The sequence below is a fragment of the Polypterus senegalus genome, chromosome 1 (assembly GCF_016835505.1).
Source record: "Polypterus senegalus isolate Bchr_013 chromosome 1, ASM1683550v1, whole genome shotgun sequence".
In the NCBI taxonomy this organism is placed as follows: domain Eukaryota; kingdom Metazoa; phylum Chordata; class Cladistia; order Polypteriformes; family Polypteridae; genus Polypterus; species Polypterus senegalus.
The window spans coordinates 297,972,281-297,996,030 of NC_053154.1; the positions used below are offsets into that span (position 1 = coordinate 297,972,281).

At 37.3% G+C, this 23,750-nt stretch overlaps 1 long non-coding RNA gene across 1 annotated transcript in view; it reads right to left on the reverse strand.

Moving 5' to 3' along the window:
• Positions 1–243: 243 nt before the first annotated feature.
• The window catches only part of LOC120514389, a 30,964-nt gene continuing 7,457 nt past the window's right edge, over positions 244–23,750 (reverse strand). The window contains exon 3 of the long non-coding RNA XR_005630449.1: positions 244–940. This is a non-coding gene — a long non-coding RNA (uncharacterized LOC120514389). The remainder of the gene's footprint in view (positions 941–23,750) is intronic.

Below are 23,750 nucleotides of genomic sequence, written 5' to 3' on the forward strand. Positions count from 1 at the left end.
TTTTTAGATATGACGGTGTTATTAAATACAATATAGTTCATGTCAATATAGAGGATCTGACACGGACAAAGTATAACAAGCCTTTTGTTCCAAAAGTTCTTATCTCAGAGGCATTATGGACATGAATAAATGAGGAAAGACATTATTACAAAAATGTGAAATGTTTCTTCTAATGAGTTAAAAAAACAAATTTTTGCTACACTCTTTAATGGCATTTTAATGGTTCTTTACCAGGTTGTGTGGTTCCTTACTGAACCTTTGCTTGACAAAGCACCATTTAATTCTAGGATGGGTACTTCGCATATGAAGTTGGTTATTTGTGGTTTGAAAAATGTCCTAAAATGTAGACAAAATTTTTAATATATATAACATTTTACTAACAGAGTTAAGAAAACATGGACATAACCTGTATGCAGCAAGAGTCCTTCTAAAATCACAACATTTGTTAACATTTACTCATAGTTATTTACAGTATGGAGCCTGTTACAGATCTAAATAAAAAATAGTTCTTTCTGGAACCTTCATGCAGATTGGTCTTTTGGGAACTAGGAATGTTTCCCCTACGGCATTGGTCTGAAGAACCACGATGGCACCTTTATTTTTAAGATTGCAGCATATTCTTACTCTAAATTTAAAAGAGTGCATGTAAATTCTTATTCTGTTTTCTTATTTAATTAACTGAAATGGCATTTATCTATATCACATGTACTTAAGGTACTCAGACATACTATAATTTACATTTTAATATCAAGGGCACAAAAGAGGAAAGAGGTGTAAACCCTCTGATGGGCATCAGATTTAGTCCTCCTATAGTTTCTTGTACCAGTAAGGAATAAGGAATTAATTGATAAATGTTTTAAACAATTCTTATCTCTCGTAACAAAAAAGGAACAAACCTTCCCTTTAATTCAGTGGTCCTCAACCTGTGCGGCGGGCCTCCCTAGGGGGGTGCGAAAATGTGAAAAAAAGAAAACAAGAATGAAAAACTTGAAAAAAACATCTGTTGAAACCAAAACAAATGAACTTAAACTACCAGAACAATAAATATAGTTAGATAAATGTCGATAAAAGTTAAGTAGGTATAATAAAATATGCATCTACATTTCAAAAAAATGTTAGGGGGGCGCGATTAAAACTGTTATGAACACTCGGGTGGCAAATACTTAAAGGTTGAGAAACGCTGCTCTAATTCTTTGTTTGAAGGTTGAGAAACGCTGCTCTAATTCTTTGTTTGAACTGAAAGTAAAAGGACCGAGGTGGAACTGATGGGTAGGTCAAGTGATATAAGCAATCTGAATTTGCTCAATGAATGTTTAATCTCTGAAATACAGGTAACACACTCATCCCATGGAAAAACTGGAGTTTTTGCTTCATTTGGAGAGGATGAAAAACCACAAATGATGTGCCTGGAGACAACAAAGTTAGCCTAACATTCGATGATGACATAATTCTAATTGTGTAGTGTTAATCAACTAAAACAAAATGAATCAAGTAAATGTTTAATGCAGTGCTGTGGAAACTCTTTCATTTCAGAATGTTCATGAGAAAAAAGTGACCACCTTTGATACCCATGTCATTATGTGTGCATTTGTTTTGAAGATATAATTGATAGGCAAAAACTTTGAAGACCTCATAGAAGATCCATACTTCCTTAACTCCCTGATGAATGTTCAGCTTTAACATTGATCTGGTTATTACTCAGAGTTACCCTATGAAAAGAATAAACTGATAAACAGTTACAAACAATGCCATGATTAAATATCATTTTAAAAAAAATCTTAGTAATTGAACCATCATGCTTTCTGACTGACATTGACTGCATAGCTAATGTAAGACTGGACATTGCCACGATGATGCTGAAGGATTCTGGTAAGCTTGCTGTTTCACATACAAACCATACTGTATGTTAGGTCATAATGTAATTTCTGTTAATCACATTGAAATCAATTGCCAAATATTAATTAAATCACATACTGTATGCATTTAGTTTAACATATTTGGTAAAGGATACATTAGGAGGGTGAAGAATTATATTTGAAAGTTTGAATTGTATTAGGTGTTGCATGTATCTGAACTACTGCCTGTCTCTGCTCAATTTATATATTGCAGTGTAAAGAAGATCAAAATGAAATATGCCATATTTGACAAGGAGGACAAATGGAAGAAGATTCCAGTACAGATGTTAATTGGGTAAATTAAACAAAGTCAAGTAATTTCACATGTTGGTTTTGTTCATTTAAGATTTTTTGTAAACAACAAAGATCTACACGAATTATTAAAATCAATCTGAAATATGTTAAATTCTTTATATTTTTTTTAATATTACAGGAAGTCAGTCAAAATCCCTGTTTTATATTTTTCAAATTTAACAGATTGACCATGACATGTGACCAAAATGGTTTCACATGGTTTGTGTGGGTAGTTTGTCGGCTAAAGGTTCCTCCATTTGCCCAGTATGTTCGTAAAGAGCAGATGACATTGATCTGTGGGTTTGGGCAAATGGAGAAGTCTGCTACAAAACATTTCATCTATGGTTTTATTTATTTCTGTTAAAGTGTATTGTTAGAGATAGTTCAATTTAATCAGTGAAAACCTGCACACTGTACTTTTTTGTGGACAGAATCTTTGTTAGTTTGTTATACGCTTTCCTAATAAATTGTTTTCAGTGTTTTTGTTTAATTTTATTGGTTAGTTAAGTGACACACATGTATGTTGTCTGATGAATCCAGTTTATAGTATTCAGTCATTCCATTTTATGCCCTGCTTTGACACATGAATTAGAAAAATAATGAGTTATATAAAAATGCACCCCTTTTCACACAATAAGATCCTCCCTTTAACCAATAACATCTTACTAATTCATTCCAAACATCTATTGGTGAACTCTTAACATGTTCTTATATTGCAAAAAGCAAAAATGTAAGTACAAATATAATACATGACAAACTCTCTATATTCTACACTGAATCTAAGCTAAAAGACAATTTTTGAATTAAGAAAGTGATAGGGATCACCTCTGGGGAGGGAGGAAGTACCTTTCACAGGGTGCTTCACATTATATCATAAATACATCACACGTTTTTAGTCTCAGGAGTTATTATTTATCTATTCTTGATAAAAACAACAAAAATGATGGGGCTGAATTTGATGGCCTACTCATCAATTTTGTTCCCTTACCCCATTTATTTTCATTTAAACAAAATGGTTTTTTTTTTCATTCTAAGTGAGGCATAAGGATGTCTGAAAACGTTTGTCAATTGATTCTTTATGGATACATTACATTATAGGCCGACCAGATCTGATGTTCTATAACCACAGTAACTTGTTTACCTCTGATTCCTCCGTTATGCAGATACAAGAAGGTTTACACATCTGTCCGCTTTTGTGCCCTCGATGTTAAAGTCTAAATTATATTTCTGAGTACACTTTAAGTACACGCGATCCAGGTAAGTGCCATTTCAGTTAATAAACTAAGAAAACAATAAGAATTTACATGCACATTTTTTAATTTAATTAAGATTAAGAACATGCTAATAAAATGTACTTTATTTACCTCATGTGAAGAAAGAAGTGATTCCATTCCTCATTTATTCAAATCTATAATGATTTTTGATAAAAAGAACTTTTGCCACAAAAGGCTTGTTAAATTTTGTGAGTGTTAGATCCCCTATATTGACATAAACCATATTGTATTTAATAACACCTTGTGCCTCGTAAGGGTTAAAACGTCGTACATAAAGAAAACAACAAAACAATACAAATTACTGACATATTTGCTGGGAAAAAGACTGCGAGAAATTATGAGGCATTTTAATTATACAATAAAATGCTATCCTTAAAATTTGACTTCAGGCATTTGTGTTGCAAAGAACAGACATGCAGGTCAGTAATCGTCGTTCTCCCCTTCAATAGCGATCCCTTAGACTTGGGGAGGCTGCATCCCTAGGAGCAAAGTCACCAAGGCAACAAAAAAAAGTTGTTTTTTTTTAAATCATCGTATATATTTTGTGTAAATAAAGCTGCAACTGCGTGATTACTTCTTTCAGCTTCTGATCTCTACAATTTAAATGAATCACGCAATTTTCACCTGTCAGTGAGCCACAGGAAGGCGCGCACCCGCGTATTCCTTGCAGCGTGCTGGCTGCTTGCAAAGGCAAATAATAATATAACGTTTTTGTTTATTTTAAGGGAATAGGTTTTGGACCTTGCACTCTTCTGCACAGAAGGGCGTGCTGAAAAACTGATTTATGTGCAAGACCTAGGCTTGAATAATCACAAATCTGACATTTCGGCCAAATTAGAGGGGTGTGGCTATGGGACGGGGATGTGGAGACAAGAATGAAATTAGATGCAACACCTGTTCGTGGTATAATGTAGAAGCATCCAACTGTAGAATCTGTATTTGCATATTTCAGCCCCCGCATCCGCGCCCAACCCCAGCGCACACACCGAGTTCTAGCCTTACTAGACACGAGACTGTACTCTTAATTCACAAATGGTAAGTGTTGTTGTGCAGGTTTCCCTATTCAGTGCATTGTCTGAATAACGGACAAAACAATAATATATTTTACTTTGAGGAAAAAAAAAATTAACAACAACAACAACATTTATTTATATAGCGCATTTTCATACAAACAGTAGCTCAAAGTGCTTTACATATTAAAGAATAGAAAAATGAAAGACATAATTATAAAAAATAAATCAACATTAACATCGAATAAGAGTAAGGTTCAATGGCCAGGGGCGACAGAAAAAACAAAAAAACTCCAGACGGCTGGAGAAAAAATAAAATCTGTAGGGATTCCAGACCATGATACCGCCCAGTCCCCTCTGGGCAATCTACCTAACATAAATGAAACAGTCCTCTTTGGATTTAGGGTTCTCACGGAAGGGCTTGATGATGATGGTCACGTAGACTTCTTCCTTTTAATCCGTCCATCATTGTTGGAGCATCATGAAGGTTTGAGTAGGTGGAGGTGGCGCAGGCCACCACCACAACGAAACCGGAAAAAGAAACAGAAAAGAGAGTAGGGGTCAGTACCGATTTTAGAGCCACCATGGATAGTTGTTATGATGAATTGAACATACAGAGTATCAGGATTAAGTTAAATTACGATTAAAATGAAGTTATAAAAAGGCCATGTTAAAGTAATGTGTTTTCAGCAGTGTTTTAAAGTGCTCTACTGTATCAGCCTGGCGAATTCCTATTGGCAGGCTATTCCAGATTTTAGGTGCATAGCAGCAGAAGGCCGCCTCACCACTTCTTTTAAGTTTTGTTCTTGGAATTCTAAGGAGAAACTCATTTGAGGATCTGAGGTTACGATTTGGAATATAAGGTGTCAGACATTCCGATATATAAGATGGGGCGAGATTATTTAAGGCTTTATAAACCATAAGCAGAATTTTAAAGTCAATTCTGAATGACACAGGCAACCAGTGTAGTGACATCAAAACTGGAGTAATGTGTTCTGATTTTCTTTTCCTAGTTAGGATTCTAGCAGCTGCATTCTGCACTCGTTGCAAACGATTTATATCTTTTGGGTAGTCCTGAGAGGAGTGCGTTACAGTAATCTAGTCGACTGAAAACAAACGCGTGAACTAATTTCTCAGCATCTTTCAGTGATAAAAGAGGTCTAACTTTACTTATGTTTCTTAAGTGAAAAAATGCTGTCCTAATGATCTGATTAATATGCGATTTAAAATTCAGATTACAGTCAACAATCACCCCTAAGCTTTTTACCTCCGTCTTGACTTTTAATCCTAATGTATCCAGTTTATTTCTAATAGCCGCATTGTATCCATTATTGCTGATCACTAAAATTTCAGTTTTCTCTTTATTTAACTTGAGAAAATTACTATTCATCCATTCTGAGATACCAGTCAGACATTGTGTTAGTGAATCAATAGAATCAGGGTCATCAGGTGCTATTGATAAGTACAGCTGTGTGTCATCAGCATAGCTGTGGTAGCTCACGTTGTGCCCTGAGATAATCTGACCTAACGGAAGCATGTAGATTGAGAATAACAGCGGACCCAGGATAGAGCCTTGTGGAACACCATATTGGATTGGAAAAAAAAATTAAAATGTATCTTTAAATAAAACACAAAGTAGCCATTACAAAAATTTCTAGTGTTTATTGTGAAACTCGTCCTGCAAGCTAAAAGCCGCTGTTCAAACTAATCCAAGAAAAATAATACTTAAAATAGTGGTTGAGAGGGATCTCTCTCTCTAGCGGCATTTTTTAGAGGAGCTTTTGGAACTTACTGGGAATTTTTGTAAGTAATGTGCTTTGGTACTCCTAGTTCACAATCTAAATGTGGCACTTGATGTCCGAAGGTTTATGCTATAGATGATTCACCAATTAAAAACTGAACTAGCTAGAATCCGCCTCTGATCGTTAATTAGTGAAAGTGACAAGTGTTCATTTCAGTTTTCATTCCATGTTGCATGCTGTGTCAACGAAATAAATAAATACATACATACATTTAAGAAACCTGCGGTGGGTTGGCACCCTGCCCAGGATTGGTTCCTGCCTTGTGCCCTATGTTGGCTGGGATTGGCTCCAGCAGACCCCCGTGACCCTGTGTTCGGATTCAGCGGGTTGGAAAATGGATGGATGGATTTAAGAAATTAAGAAATAAGATCGCAAAACATATCTCCTAACAGTTCATGTTGTTACTATTTATTTCTTGTCACACTAGCTGTGCTAACCATCGTAAAACTGGTTGAAATCTATGTAATCAATGTAGATCTTAATGTTAACATTTGCAGTGCACTCTGTTATATATCATTTGGTATGGGATTTGTAAAAGCAAAGTGCAAAATATTTTATTACTAAAAATGTTTGTGATGTGCCATGTTTTGGAATGACAGAGACATAGCAACTGGATGGTTACACAGACACAATTACAGTATTCTTTTATTAAGGTGGGCTTCACAGTACTTTTAATGATTGGCATATTCATTCAATTATTTAATCCTATCCAAATTATTCCTCCAAAGACATGAATAGGAATTTGATGACATGGTTGTGGATATCTAATGTGGAGTATACTCAGCCCATCCATTAGAAACCCGTTTAGTATAGTTAATTCAAACAAGCTGTCCTAAGTTGGAATATATCCCTGAATGGGATGCCAAGCTATCACAAGGCATAGCATTTAGCAAATAAAAAATAATAACATAAATGAATGAAGGATTCATGGACATAGATTTGTTTCACAGTGCTCTTTTTGTATTGTTCCTTATGTCAGAGACACTGGAAAGGGTGTCATGATGGCACAGTGCATAGCACTGCTACCTCACAAGCTTCAAAGATCTGGATATGATACCTGGCACAGTCTTAGTCTGTGGGGACTTTGAATGTCCCTGCTGTGTTCTCATGTAGTTTCTCAATCAAGTTTGTCTACTCTGTGTTAGAATGGCGTTCAGTCCAGGGTTTGTTCCTGCATTGTGAGAGATGCTGCTAGAACAGGCTTCTGGAAACTTGTAGAAAATGGATGAAAGGTTTTCTGTAAGAACACTGGGTTAAATTCATACATTTCAAAGTAAAGGCAATTACTTAAGGAGGAAGGTCAAAAAAGTTTGAGGCAAGTTATTTATATTCAACTGAGCATGGTGCAGGAGAGTGTTGATGTGTTAGTTGCATAATGATTTTATTAACATTAAAAAAAAAAAAAGGAAAGCCTCATGGGCACATGGAGAATGTTGAAAATTCCAAGTCTAAGTCTGATTTCAAGCACTAATGAGGCAGCCACTGCACCAACCTATGAAATAAAATAAAGGTACAGAAATGGCAGGCAAGTGATTAATGAGAGACAGCCTTCTCGTCCTACACATGCCTTGCTCTTTGACCATTAACACATCTATGTCAGCTATTTTTCATTATGTCCGAGTGTCATGTGCTAGGTGAGCAGGTCAGCAATGTCGACGAAAAAGAAATGCTGATCAAGCTACTTCACAGTAAGAATGACACCACAGCTTGAAAGGAAAATGAATAATGAGGCTGAATGGAAAAAAGTCTAAAGCCTGTGGACCTCAGTGGAATAGCCTAGAATAAAAAGTGAGGGTACAATCAATAAGAGATGGCGCCAGGGGTCTTGGGAGCAAGGTGGTGTGCTGTGGTGCCTCAGAGAGTTCTGGGTTCAAATCCATTAATGTTTTCACATTCTCCCCATGTCTATATGAAATGCACTACAGTTTTCATCTGGCATCAATAAGGTGTGCAGGTTAGGTCTAACTGGCATTTCAAACTGTGTAGAACTGTGGGTGAATGAGTGTGCTCTCTGATTTACTGACATATTATTTTAGGTTCATCAGAGGGCCCCTGCTGTAAGGGTAGCTCCAGGTTTGTGATCTTGTAATGGAAGGCAGATGGTGTGTTTTAAGAAACTGGATACACCACATTGCCTACCAAAAACTCACTGTGTGACTCTGAGCAAGTCATTTAACCCTGTTGTATGCCAATTGTAAGCACATTTAGATAATTGTAATTCATCCTGATCATGAAAATTACCATAGATAAAAGTGTTAGCCAAACATATATTAACAATGATTATTCTTAGAAACTAAGACAAATGGAAAAAAGGATGGACAGATGGATGGGTGAAGCATCTGCTAGTGTTAACAGTGAATTTGCTCCTTTATAACCAAGCAGGTTGTTACCAGTACAGACAAAGCCTGGGCAGGGGTATTAGGCTTGAGCCGTCTGAGCCAACTCCAGTTTTTTGTTCTGCTATTCTTAACTATCAGACACTTCGTGCTTTAAATGAAAGAGACCAATTCATGCTGCTGTTATAGTGCTATATCTAAAATTCTTACTTGTGTATATTTGTCATAACATACATAATAGTGAGCACTCATAACAATACTACTGAATTTTCAAGACTACTTAATCCAATTCAGGGTTGTATGGGGCTGGAGCCTATTTCAATAGCATGAGATTCAAGGCAGGAAACAACCCAGGACAGGATGCCAGCTTCCATTCGTACACACAGTGCCCAACTGGAAGTGCTAATCAAGTCAACCAGCACACTGGCGTAGCACAAAATTCATGGGCCCACACAATGGTGGTGATTGGGCCCCAACCTCCCAAAAAGCATTTCTTTTAAACGCTCTTGCCTCTCCTCTCAAGTAAGAAACTATTCAAATAAGTGGTTTTTCGGAAGTTGCGTTGTACCCGGCCAATTTGTTGCAATTCAGGGGAAAACTGCTGTGGTGTGAGCATAATGATGAAACATTTTGAGACTGCTGTGGTTTTTGTCACTTATTTTTGTTCAAATATTGCATATTGTTATTTCTATCTGAGCCCGGGGCTGTCATGTCACTCAACACCGAGGCTCATAGTCAGTGTGTCAAATATCCCATGGTAACTGAAGAATCTTGTTGGCTGATCACTGAACACTTAATCTGGTACTATGTGATATGCAATAAATTAGGTATGAAAAATATTATTGGTTATGCAGGGCTGACTAACAGTACATTACGCACCTAGGCAGTGTTGATTGCAAGCAGCCAAAAAGAGATATCTAAAAGAAAGCCTGCTTGTAGATAAGTGCAGTCTGATCCGTAACTGAAATTGACAAAGAAGGATGACTGGGTCCCCCTTGGAGATAGGCACCCTCCTGATGGCATGTGAAATAGATTAGCACTGGGGGCATATTGGTATGTATCTCTGGAACCAGGGGTTCTGGCGCCCACAAGGGCATGGTGTCCAAAGGCCAGTGCCTACCCAGCCTGTGCCTAAGGATGGCCCCCCAGTATATGTGACTGCAGCAGGCTTCTCTTTTTAAGGCTCTCCTTTAGCTGGCACTGAAGCTGCTCATTTGAATGGTGGAGTGGCAGCTCATACTGTTGGTGACTCAGAGCTGATAACATCCCCAGGCTGAGACATTTCTCAGTGGCATTACAATATTACTACCATTTTTCATAAATAATACCATTACTAGCAAATTGATTAAATAAATATGCATCTAACCTCATACTCACCTTATGTGGTAAAACTTTGAAACTATATTTGGTCCCTACGTATGGCAGGGGGTACCTGGGGTTATGTTTCAGCCGGGGTACCTCCCCTGGCTGGGGTTCAAATTCTTGTTTAATACCTGTATTGTTCAATTTTAATCTTTTGTTTGTTTATGTTAATATGTTTCTGTGTATCTTATGTATATTTTATTATGTATTTTGTGGGTGGTTCCCCAAGAGGCCCTGAGGGTGATTGTTTCTCACAGTTCCTAGCAGTTTATCTGAATGTGTTTGTGGTGTGGTGAGTTTTTGGATTTTGTGATTATTTTTTGTGGTTCTCTGTGTTTTAACCCTGTGCTCTGTTTCATACCTTTGCCTTGGATTTCATATTAGGACTTTGTTTGCCGTGGATTGCCTTTGCCTTTTCAGTCAATTCCTCTTTTTGCCTTTTTTGTGCTCTATGCAGCTTCATTTTATTTCAGAGCATTTTCGTTAAGAATACATTTTTTAATTTCAGAAAGATTCTATGTGGCCTTCTGTGTTATAATCTGGGGGTTTTCAATAGGATTTCCTCCTCTAGGGAGCATGTTTTAGAATCTGAATATAGCAATGAATAAAGGAATTAAATTTAGATGGCCTTAGTATTGCTGATAATAAATGTGATAACAAACCTGTTAGAATACTGTGTATGAGAGTAGCTGTCACAAATGCAAAAACATGGACAGCATTGGCCCAGATTTGCATCATTCTGCACCTGAGTTAATCAGTGATGGAGAATTCCAATCAGTCTCCTTGGTTCACTTAGTCTCCATTAATAACAAGATTTACTTCAGTGGTGATGAGACACAATGCCCTTCAGAACTCTCTTCATGTGTGCACCTGCTAATCAGACATTGGCCTCTGACTTCTGTCTAAAGTTTCATACAAATGGCCTTCCTCCAATTCAACAAACAAAGTCCACTTGTGTAATCAAAAGAGCCCAACAGCACACTTAATACTACCGACAGGCTGGGAAATAAAATGTTTAGTTTTAATACTAAGTAATGCAAGCACAAGTCCACAGTACTCTCCATTGTTTAAAGTGTTTTTTTATTATGCTTTAGCTTAAAAAATGATCAATTTCTTTACAGTTTTATTTTTTACCTGAATTTAAACAAAATACTATATCACAGCAATTGAACTTGATGTCTCACATTTCTTGGGTTCAGACTTGTACCCTAGCATTGCATGGATTGTACCAGTTCTGCTTGTATCTGCATGGATTTTTCCCAGGATTCTGTCATTCCAAAGGCATGAAGGTTGGCTGGATTATCCATCTGTTAGTATGTACAACCTGCAGTTGACTGGCACCCATTTGGTATAACAGGATTCACAAAACGAATGAAGAAATAATAAGATGTCCCACACCTGTTGCTTCAGAGTGCAAACACCAGTACACATGACGACAAACAAATTAAAGCAGAAGTTCAGCAGGAGCCATCAATTAGTAGTCGATTAAAAGAAACCTGCAGCCTCTTCAGCCCATCAGAGCTGAGGCTGCCTTACTGGTTTACCTTACTGCTCTCCTAGTTTTCACTTTTGCCTTTAATTACTTGCCCTTCTAATTACATATGGAAATATCGCATCCTACAATCTACAGGTTAGTCTGCTGGGACTTTGAGCTCTATTCATATCTTCTTCCTTCGGCTGCTCCCATTAGGGGTTGCCACAGCGGATCAGAGCTCAAAATGATTTGTATCATGTCATATGTGAAATTTTTTTTAAGAATTTGAAAGTTTTGAGGTACGGTTGCTATACTCAGGGCACCAGTGTTGCATGTTGATTAGCATATGCAAGTAAGAATTTTACTGTAATCTGTACATGTAACAATAATAACCGTATAAACTTACTAAAAACCCATATGCAGTAAAATAGATATTAAAGGTACTTTAGAACATGCATGGTTAGGAAAACAGCTATATAAAACAGTATAGACACTATATACAATATACATTAAATTCACTGTATAGAATAGACTAATAAAAAGTGACCAATGATAAGTAGATATTAGTTGCATTATAAATTAGAGATGCATGTGAGTTAGCTAATTATTGATGAGAAGAAAGGTTGAGTGACTAAGGATAGATAGAAAAATGACCATATGATAGATTGATTGATATGAATTGCAATATATGATAGATAAAGCACTTATATAACTGACACAAATATATGAATGGCACTATATAATGGATGGAAATATAGGAAAGATTCTATATCATAGACATATAGATATCAATAACACAATATAATAGATAGAAAAACAACTATATTGTAGACACATAGATATAAATGGCACTACATGATTGATAGATAGATAAATAAATGTGAAAGTCAGTATATGATGGATTGATAGAAGATGTGCTACATGAAACAGTTATAAAATATTCTGCATAGTGTAAGATTAACAGATATGAAAGGTGTTGCAAGAGCAAAGGGTATGAAACACAATAGACTGGTAGATATATGAAATGGCACTATCTAATAAAGAGACAGATACTTTCAAAGGTAAGTACAGCCCACAGACATAACAAAGAGCTCCTTTGTTTGCTTTGTCACCATGAGCTTCATTGCTGAATTCTTTTACTGCACAAATACTCTAGGATGAGACAAAGGATGGTCACTTGCTGGTATGCTAGTAAATGTTCCTTTATTTTATTTTTCAATGTATTTTGAATAGCAAATACAGATCCTCATAACAGTGCTAAGTATAAGGTGTCATCTGTCCCACCCTGTACGTTAGTAATGTTTACTCCATAAGTATATTCTGCACCTGTTTATGCAATTCTTTTTTCAAGACTGTTCATTTGTTGGTTTGTGGTGTGTCTGTGTGAGTTAGACGGTTAAGGAGCAGCTCATTTCTGTGACACTTTGCAAGTCTGGTTTGCTGACTCCTCTGTAATCAGTCTGACCACGTAAAGCTTGTTTGAAGTTCTTGAGGTTGTTAACCTGTAATCTAAGTGTTATTTTAGTTGGTACATTTAAAAAGGCCTTTTCGTAGGTAATACAGATAGACTGTCCTGGGTTCAAAGTCATGTCTGGTCACGTATGTATAGAGTTTGTTTGTATAGTCTTGTCATTCTATGTGTTTTTTCCTTCCCACATTTCCAAAGACCCGCTTTTTGATTTATTGGCACTCCTAAACTGACATAGTAGGCCGAGTATGTGTGGATCCTGCTATGGACGATTTGCAGGACTGGCTCTTTACTTGCACTCAGTGCTGTCAAAATGGATTGTGCCCCCTTACAATCCTAAAGTGGTTTATATAGGTTTAAGAATGTTATGTTACTTTACTTTTTTTTGTAAAATATACATAAATAAAAAAATGTTGAAACCCATTGATCTGGAATTGCCTATTGAAACTCAACCTGTTGCCATAATGTTGCCTGAAAAATTATGGTTTTATTTTCCAGGACACATTTAACAAGGCATTGGCTTTAAAACAAAAGCGAAGCCATTGGATTCTGCAGGGACGACTCACAGACAGACTGGTTGGGCTGGGGATGTCACACTGCATGTGTGAAGATCACAGAGGTGCATTGCGACTGCTAAGATTGTGTAAATGATGTCTGTGACTGAAAATTGATATAAAAAAAAGTCTAAAAAAGCCTTATTAGTTAGACTTGCTCCAGATTAAGTGATGATTCGGAGTTGGAAATGAACCAGCAACCTTGTATAAGTTCTCAGCTACACAGTCAGTGTACCTACTAGAATACTCCATTAAAAGTTTAAGCCCATTTCTAATGAACAAAAATTAAGTTTGATGCTTTGAATGAGTTGTCCTATGCTGTCTGAATCTGAAAGGAGATTTAAGGATTGTGGCCTCTATTTTGAGTTATGGATAAAACACTACACAGACTTTATGTGTTTACCAACAGTTTTTAGCAAATTTGATTTTCAGACTTTGTCTAAAATTATCAGGTTGCTAAATGCATTTTACGAGAAATTTTACTCTGGAACTGGTATTGTTCTAGTCCTTTCTATACTAGTAAGAGTCTCTTTATATGGAATTATTGATTTCTTACAACTGATGCTGTTTATGCTCAGCTTTGAGTGTTTTCTTTATTACATTGTAATCACCCATATTTTATTTATTATGTTTTACTTTTGTAATCACCTGAAAAATGTATCTGTTAAATAAAGAATATTAATAATAAAAGGAACAGTTATTGCTCTTATCCACTTTGCTTATGTAAGTAATTCACATCCGTTACAGATCCATTTATGTCAAGCTTCTGAGGCCAAGAGGCTGTGGGGAGTGTTCAGAGTCAGACAGAAACAATCTTCTTCTTTTGGCTGCTCCCGTTAGGGGTTGCCACAGCGGATCATCTTCTTCCATATCTTTATGTCCTCTGCATCATGTATTCCTTTAAAGAGCCCAAAGTAAAGCAAAGTATACCAAGGAAATGCAATAAAAGAGGCAACGTGGACTTGTGGGATGCATGATGGATAGTAATCCAGAATGCAGTAAATTTGTTCTGTCATCAGTCATTTGGAGTGTCCTGTATAATTTGTATTTTCTTAATTTGTGTTTTATTAAAATAGGAGTAATGACTTTTATAAACCTGAAATATAAACCAAACTATAAAATTCAAACATCACTGAATGCTTGGGCTGTTTATAATTTATAACTGACCTAGGCTTAAAAATCAAGCTGCCTTCTTGCTGCAATGAGGAAAATGGCTACTACTGTTCTACAATGTCAGATTTATGAGTAACATTTTAGAATAGGAACTACCAAGGTACATCAATTAATCACTGACTGCAATTGGAGAAGATAATAATGCAGGAAATACTTTTTGAGGTCTTAATAAAGCTTGCAACGACAATTTATAATGGGGTGACCAATAGTGCATCTGTCTAACAAGACTTTAAAGAACAGCAATAAAGTGACTCAAACATGAACTACAGCAAGCCCATAAAGCCTTAGTTGTAAAATGCTACCAATATTGCAAAATGAAAAGCAGATGGTAGTGGAGGCCACTGAAGTCGCACTTGTGATTACAGTTTACTCATGATGGAGGACACTTGGCTCATCAACATGTTGTACTGTAGGGGCTCTCTGAGTAATGGTAATGTGTGAAACTGACAAAATGTGCTTGTAGGTGATTGTGACTAATGTCAAAGGCTAGCATCCAGATGGCTGCTGTGTTACAGAGTCTGTACAAACAACCATAAGTCTATCAATGTTTACTCATACAAGAAAAAATCCATATGAGTGTGTACACTACAAATGTAAGACATGTTGTAACAAGTTTAAAGTATTTATTGAGTGATGTTTACACAGAAAAATGTGACATTTGTCTTCTTGAGTGTATTTACGCAGATGAAATAGGGCACATTTACATCATTTCCAAACATTCCTACTACTGAAGCTCTGAACTGCACAGTGAAAAAAATTATGGGGCTAAAACTTGACAATAAAAATCCGCCGCAACATGATTTAGATCTCTGCTGAGCCTTCAAAGATCGCAGTTCGTTTTGCACAGTGCAACGGATGACCCGGTGTGCCAGGTTTGCTAGTGGATTTGACTAGGATATTCAAGTTTGGATTTTTAAAAAGGGTACATTTCTTGCCTGAAAACGGCGGGAGTTAAAGTGGCCCGATTTGGTTTTAACTCTTTAGACGCACGTTAAATCCCACAGTTCATTGGTGCAGATAAGTGATCGAGTGTGCCAGGTTTACCAGCGCATTAAATTAGCGAATCCGCATTGGACTGGGTAAACTTCACATGCACTAAATACGTGAAATACGAATTCCTTTCGTAAGTTGTGTGAATAAGAAGCTGTGGGCTAGTAAGTAGATGGGTAACTAATGTCACTTCCTTGTAGTGTAAATTAGTGCAGTGGTTAGAGGTGCTGCTTCGCGGATTTAATGATCTGGGCTTGAATGCATGGCCTGCTTTTATAAACTTGCCAATATCCATTTCTGTGGACTGTAACTGTGTGAGGAAAACATCAGACTGTGTAGTGATATGTCCTGTTACCAGAAAATGACGTACAAAAGCAATGGTATTTGGTGCTCATCTGAATGTATGTGGCGCACACACAGTATTGGCCGGTGCGACCTTAAAGTACCTGGTGCGCAGGCTATGGTAAGTGGTGGGCACGAGATAGTAAGTTGTACGCACCAAATTGTTTCCCAGGAAGAAAAAAAACCATCTCTCCACAGGTGCTCCATACTAGTGTGCAGATGAATACATGTAAACATAAAGCACGTACCTAAACCCTTACCCTCCCGCAAGCCTAATCTTAAGCATATGTAACGGGGTATGTGATGGGAATTTTGTAACTGTTGCTGTGGGCATTACCTGACGTATGTCATAGGTATTGCATGCTGCAGTTAAACCCATAGACCTAGAATTACTAGAAGCCTCATGACCAGCAGCATCGTACGTCAACGTTGCTGCCATATTGTGAGTGGCACTGCTGTGGAGTAAAGTAATGGATAAAGATGCCTCACACATTTGCTGCTTGGGATTGTACAAACCGCTGTACGCTCTAAACCAGATCCCGGGGGATTACATTTCATAGGTAAGGCTGAACAATTGTTTTGGTTATATTTGGCCATTAGAAAATCCCATTTTATAATCTTAACTTTAGCTACGCCAGGCTAAGCTAGCAAAGCTATGCATTTATATGCACAGGTGAGCCTCCAAACAACATTTTGGCTAAACATATTTAGTCACTATGTAGATCGTTGTTAGCTGTTAACATTTATCAAACTGTAAAGGTTTCCCAAAGAAATCCACCTCAGGAAGCAGTGGGAGGTAGCCATTAGATGGAATTTTGAGAAAGCTGTCCTGTGATGTGTGCCGTGCTAGTTTGGTAACAGATGCTGTTCCGGCATCATATGATCAAAGCTACCTCTTGCTCACATTAAAAAACAAAGGAGGTTTGATGATTCCTTCTGAGGGTACAGTCAAGGTGGTCAAAGTAGCTGAGCGTGTTATCCGACAGTCGACATTAGGGCAAGCTGTCAGTGTATCTTTGATCAATCAGTTTATTTGGGCTGAGATTGGTTCAGATGATGTGTTTTTTTTCCAAGGAGCACATTGAGGAAACGCAGTTTGAAATTGACAACCATCATTTTATGTTCATGTCTTTAGTTGTGTCTGTCTTCTACAAACTAAGGCTGAACCATATTGCCAGACTGAATACTCTCAAATTACAGGATCTGAGTGAGCGAGAGGGAGTGTAAGTCTGTAGGAGGTCAGTGAGGTAGGGGGGAGCAAGACTGTGGAGAGCCTTAAATGTTAAGAGCGGTATTTTGTATTGTATTCAGTAGTGAACTGTGAAGTTGAGAGAGAATAGGTGTAATATGTTCTGTGGATTTAGAACAGCAGGTTATTATCCTGGCAGCAGATTTTTTAAAAATTTGTAAGCGATGGATACATTTTTGTGGGATGCCAGATAGAATAGCGATAGATAGATAGATAGATAGATAGATAGATAGATAGATAGATAGATAGATAGATAGATACTTTATTAATCCCAAGGGGAAATTCACACAATAATCTATACTTGAAGTGACTACGGTATAAACCAATACTTCAGTACTGTGTTGCGTAAGAACATGACGAAGTCTAGAAATGTTTCGGAGATGGAAGAAGGCAGTCCAAGAAATGTTACTTATATGGGAGGATTTATTTAATAATGATAATAATTATTATTATTTAATAATTGCCATTATTAGTGTATAAATGGATATAAATAATTGTATTTAAACGATTCGCCAAAATCCATTGTATGTAAACGATACTGTTTTAAACATTATTGTTTTTTCATCAGAAAACCTGGTTTCCACATCTACCTGTATTAGTTTAAATGGCACTTTTGCCACTCGCAATATGGCAGATGTGCTGACGTATCGTGCCGACTGGGCAACACAGTGAATGCTGCGTCTATCTATATATGTCTATAGTTAAAACCATCTCCAACCATCCCACACTCTTTAATAAATAAAAGCCCAGCCGTCTGCTTTTTTATATCACCGCGCTACAAGAGCTGGAAGTGACGTCAAATTGAAGCGCCGAAACCTTGGTAAAGGTTTAATTAGGTAGACCCGAAGCGCACTTTTGTAATTTTTTAACCTAACATTATCTCGTACGTATGTGAAACTATCTTGTACGAATGTGAAAACATCTCGTACGTACACGAAAATATCACAAAATATTTTCAAGTACATACGAGATAAAGGTTATCCCATAATTTTTTTTGACTGTGCGGTTCAGAGCTTCTGTAGTCATACCATAGGCCTAACACACTGATGTATAGGGTGGTCCAAATCTTCACGCATAAGTTTATCACATAGAGACTTTACAAAAATTTAAAAATTACAGTATTTTATTTGTTTAAAAAAATATATTTTTGTTGCTGATAGATGGCAGCACCTGCCCTGCATTCCAAAATGGCGGGGAGACGGTTGTCAGTTAAACAGCGGGTGTGATGTGTTTGCCTTTTCATAATTGCATAATGAGATCTGGACCACCCTGTATTTGTGGTATGGAGGTCCTGGATGGGTTTGAGTAGGACCTCAAGCGACTGTCCTCCCTGATCTGAGATTCTCACTTCTCCTGTCTCACTCTTTACCACATGCTCATTAAGCCGTCCACATCAGCTCAAATAATGTCCACTGTCTAGCCGGGTGCTTCTTGTGTTCAGTTCTGGCAGCTTCCTGTGACTGCAAGTTTTTGTTTCTGTCATTTTCACAAGCAGGAAGCAATTTTACCCAAATTGATATATTGTTTATTTATCTTATGTTGCCTTATTCTGCATTAAAAAATCACAGCAGTGTCAAATTTATAATGAATGTTTATATTTTTGCCATCACTTTAAAATGCTTTTGTCATTTTTCTATTAATTTACCATTTTGCTGCAGAGATTCCCCCTTAATTGCACCCTAACATAATGATAGTTAACAGAAACGGAGCAGACATGGAGGCAAACATCACTGAATGCTGAAAGCCTGCAGTTACCTCAGTGTCAGAAACACTAGCAAGGCCATTAATAAACAATGATCTTGCAAATAGCCAGAACAACTGAAGTAATAAAGATGAAGATGAAAGCTTTAAATCCAATATAAAAACATTAACTTATCCCAAAGTAGTACATATTAATTAAAGCTTGCTAAATACCTATTAGAATTTATCCATCCCAGTTTTGAAGTTTTTGGATGGACACTAAAACACAGAAATCAGAAAATAACTATTCACATAATTAAGGCAGGGATTCAATTCAAAGTAGAACTGCTCGCAATAAAAACCTGCAGCCACAGGGAGCCGCCAGGACTGCACTCGAGCAGCACTTTTCTGAGGCAATGAGGCTAAGATGCAGAGCAAAAGGGTCTGGACAGGGCCAGGTAAAAATGAAGTTTGCACAGTGCAGGGTACATGGCAGGGGCTTAACTACTGCTTTGGGATTAAAACTATGGCTTTTTACAGTTTGTTAAATAAGACATCATGTAATTTTTTTAACCAGATTAAATCCAGACCAGGGTTGCAGGGGGCTGTAGCCTATCCCAGCTGGCATAGGGTGCAAGGCAAGAAGAAACCTTGGACAGGGTGCCAATCCAACACAAGGAAAACATACACACACCCACACCAACACACTAAGCACACACTTAGGGCCAAGGTTAGTGTCGCCAGTTCAGATAACCTGCAAGTCTTTGGGCAGTGGGAAACAGAGCACCCAGAGGAAATCCATGCAGGGGAGAACATGCAAACTCCACACAAAGAGACCGGGGGCGCAAATCCTGGTCTTCTTACTGGCAGGCAGCAGAGCTACCACTGTGCCACCATGCAGCCCTAAATAAGATGGGTAATATTTATTTTGAGTGAGGAATATAGGTTTATTTATAAAAGATGCAGCTTTTAAGTGAATAAAGACTGTATTGTAAAGTTCACAAGAGCAAGACACCATTATTTTGGATTGTGTGTATTTAAACAGGAGTTTAACGCACAGGTGCCTTTTCTGCACACAAAGTTTGATCAGCGAACACATGCTGATTGCCCATAGCAATGATTATGTGTTTTTCATTAAATGTTTTTCAAGAGAAAGGCGATACTTGGATATATGCAAATAAACTCAAAGATATTAAGATATGCAAATGTAAGAGCAAATACTAATTAATGTGTTGTAACTTTTAGATTGTAAGCTCATATAAACTAAAAAGTGAATGTATGGTTATAAGAGATAATACAAGTTTGGACCTTGTAGTTAACATCTTATTGTATTTTGCTAAAAGTAGTTTCACTGATAAGTAGCATTGAGTGGTGAAATTTTCCAAAGTGCTTTTAACTATAAATACACTGTGTTCGCCAGTGACCTTGTTCTTTGTGCATCCCGCAAAGCAAAAAAAAAACAAACAAAAAAAAATTGCAGTATTTTCATTTTAGGGGAATATTAGCTGATCATGAGTACTGCCACCAGGTATATAATAACACTGATCCCTCTGCACTGGCAGTGCAGCATGGCATCACTAATTCACTTGTATAATTAGCCAAATGTCCAGCTACAATCTTAAAACAAGCCTTAAAGGAGCCCTCCCATCTTCAGAAAACAGAGGAAGCCCTGAGAAATAAGAATAACTAAAGATTTTTAATTGTTTGCATCTGCACAGATACATAAGAAACAAAAAAAACAGAGCCAGTACCACACTGTCGCTTCATGACATGCCCCAAGATTGGAACTCTCTGAGCGCACAGATCTATATTTTATTTACGTATTGCTAGTTTGTGTCCATTTGTTGTGTTTTGTTTATGGAGTTCGTTTCACTGTTTCCTTTGCTGCTTAAGGCATGGTGGCCCAGTGGTTAGCACTGTTTCCTCACAGCTCACATTACATTGTTGACTGCAATAATCAGTCCAAAATTGTTGTCAGACACTTCCCTGGCCCTCAGGGTCACTTAACAGATCATTGACCATAATAATCTATTCAAAACTAGTTAAACTCCTCCTTTCCAATTCAAACATTTCTGTGATTTTGCTGAACTCATAGCGAAGCAAACTCCACAGGGTTTGATCATTACTACTGAAAAGTAATAAGACCACTGGGAATAATCAATTGTCCAATTGCAGCTGATGCAACTATTGCTAAATCTTGCATAAGCAGCCACCAAGACACTATTGAAAGGAGAGGATCAGAAGCAATTTTGTGCCATCTCTGTCAGGTTACCCACCAACAGAAGTGTCCCAACACCCACAAACATCTCAAATGGAAAAAGACTGGGCAAATACCTTAATCAAGCTAAGGTGATTAGCTTGATTAAGAAGGTAAAGACAGCAACAGCTACAAAGTCAAACAAGCTATCTGATGCAAATATTGATGTATGGACTTTGATTTGAATTGTTCAGATTATTTATTTTCTTCTCTTTTGACCTCTTGTTTTGATATGTCTGATTTCTCCACAAATAAACATACATTCAGATTGAAATAAAGCTTTGGTATTAACTCACTGAAACGACTTTGTGATTTACTGTAACACTATCAGTCACTGGTAGGTCAGAGGTTCTATAAGATGAAGGATTAAGATACCGGAGTTCTGCAGGATCCTAACCTAGTTCTTAAGAGGTTAATATAAAAGGGAAATTCCTGTTCAAGTTAGTGTAAAATCCTTTCAGGGTAGCCAGCCCCTGGCAGGAATATATCAGCCCTTGTAGTGCAGTAAACTGAGAGTAAAACTGGTTTCAGCCATTGTTAAGGTATTCAGTTGTCAACTATTGAATACTTTCCCAAGGTAACCAGCTCTTCGTAAGAATGCCAGAGGTATGTATTAAGGGGTGAACTAGTAAAATAAAGTTAATATACTTAGAGACCAGCAATAAAAAACAATCTTAGGAAGCTAAAGTGCCTTGCGTATACACTTTTCTGATAAAAAAACATCCTTGTGATCATAAATATAAGGAAGGGAATCACAAAATTGCCCAATGGAACAATATAGTATTGGGCAGTGGGAGCTCAAAGGAAATGTTCACTTGATCAGACTCACCTACCGTGGCAAGTTCACAAGCTATGCAATTTGACCAAAGTGTGCAGGGGCTTGCACTACTGCTACATAGACCCTTCTTTATGAGCTTAACCCACACTTGGCCGCACTCTGTGTACAGTTACCCCAATATCTGCATGGGATATTTTTCCCATGCTCCCAAAGACAAGCACATTAGAATGATTGGTTATTTTAAAATGCCCTATATGCGTGTGAGTGCTCTATATGCATGTGAGTGCTATGCTTGTTGCCCTTAATTTAACTTAACACCTGGATAAATTATTATACAAGTCACCAAAAAGATATTCTTCCTAACGGCTGCAGGACTCAATGTCTGTGACGGAGTGAGGAGCGTAACATTGAATTATTACGGTCTGAATTGAGAGTATGTGGCCAGGTGACCTCAGTTAAACTAATTTTGTTTAAAATGCATTTAGGTGTTCCAAAGAGAAAAGGATGAATATTGATGCAATCATTCATTTTCTAGATTAGGTTGGATTGGTTGGAGTGGTTATGGAACACAGAGGAACTATATAAGAAAGGGCAAGGTCATCTCATTTTCCTTAGGAGATAGCATTCTTTTATTGTGGGTAGTGACATCCTTCACATCTTCTACAACTCTGTGTTGGCCAGTGGGATTTTCTACACTGGTGTGCTGAACTTCAAGAGACACCCACCGAATCAACAAGATAATTAAAAGAGTAGGCTCAGTTATGGGACACAGTCTGGATCCCCTGGATGTAGTAATAAAGGAGATAATTAAAACAAATCTAAGGGCTATTATGAACAATGCTGTACATCCTCCCCTTGACACACTAGCATTGAGGACTTTCATCTAATGAATCACTGAGTATAACTGTATCAAGAAATGCTACTGGGGCTCCTTTATACCAACAGCAATAATGCCTCACTGTGACTACCAAGTCAGAAGTTTCAAGTGGCAAAAGAGGCCATGATTAAAGCAAACTAATTAATGTTATTCGGATGGATGGGTCAATAAAAATGAAAACAAATAGCAAAATGTAAGGAGGCATACAGAAGCACTGACTTGGAAAACAGTATTTCTCTCAAACAAAAGGAGGCTCCCAGAATCTGCCAAAATGGCTTTCCTGCAATCGCAATTGTAGCTGCACAGGACTTCAACCTGGAGCAGAGAGATAAAAGTTGCTGGAGATTCAGGGAAAAGTGCAAGGATAGTGAGGATGAAAAGAAACCAATGCACAAGGCAGTGAATATAACAAACAAAAAAGTAAATCGGAAATGGGTACCCTCAAAAGTCAGGAACAGAGGACATATCTATGATTTTAACGTGCAGGTTGTTTATTTGCATTTTTGCAAAGTATAATTCACATATTTTTTATGTGTTTATTTCATGGTGATGATGTTATCTCAACAACATTTTGTATTCTACTTTTAAATGTTTGCCATCATTCTGTGGTTGTATTGTTTGCAATCGCTATGCCCATTGCTGGTCACATGAAATGGTGATCTTGTGATGATGCAGGTCATCTCATCCAGCCTATAAAAGATGGCAGGCAGTTCACAGCTTCTCCATCTGTGTGTTGTATTAAAACAAATAATTCAGGTTTTGTGAATTCAATCATCTTTGTTTCATGGTTCATGGTTAGTGTTGTTAGTTTTTGGTGTCTTATTTTTTTTTAATCTTTACTGGTATTTGAACTTCTCACCTGTCTGGTCACATCCTTGTCTTTTTCCTTAAACTGCATTGAATTTCCTGGTACACATCTAAGCAATATTCAATGA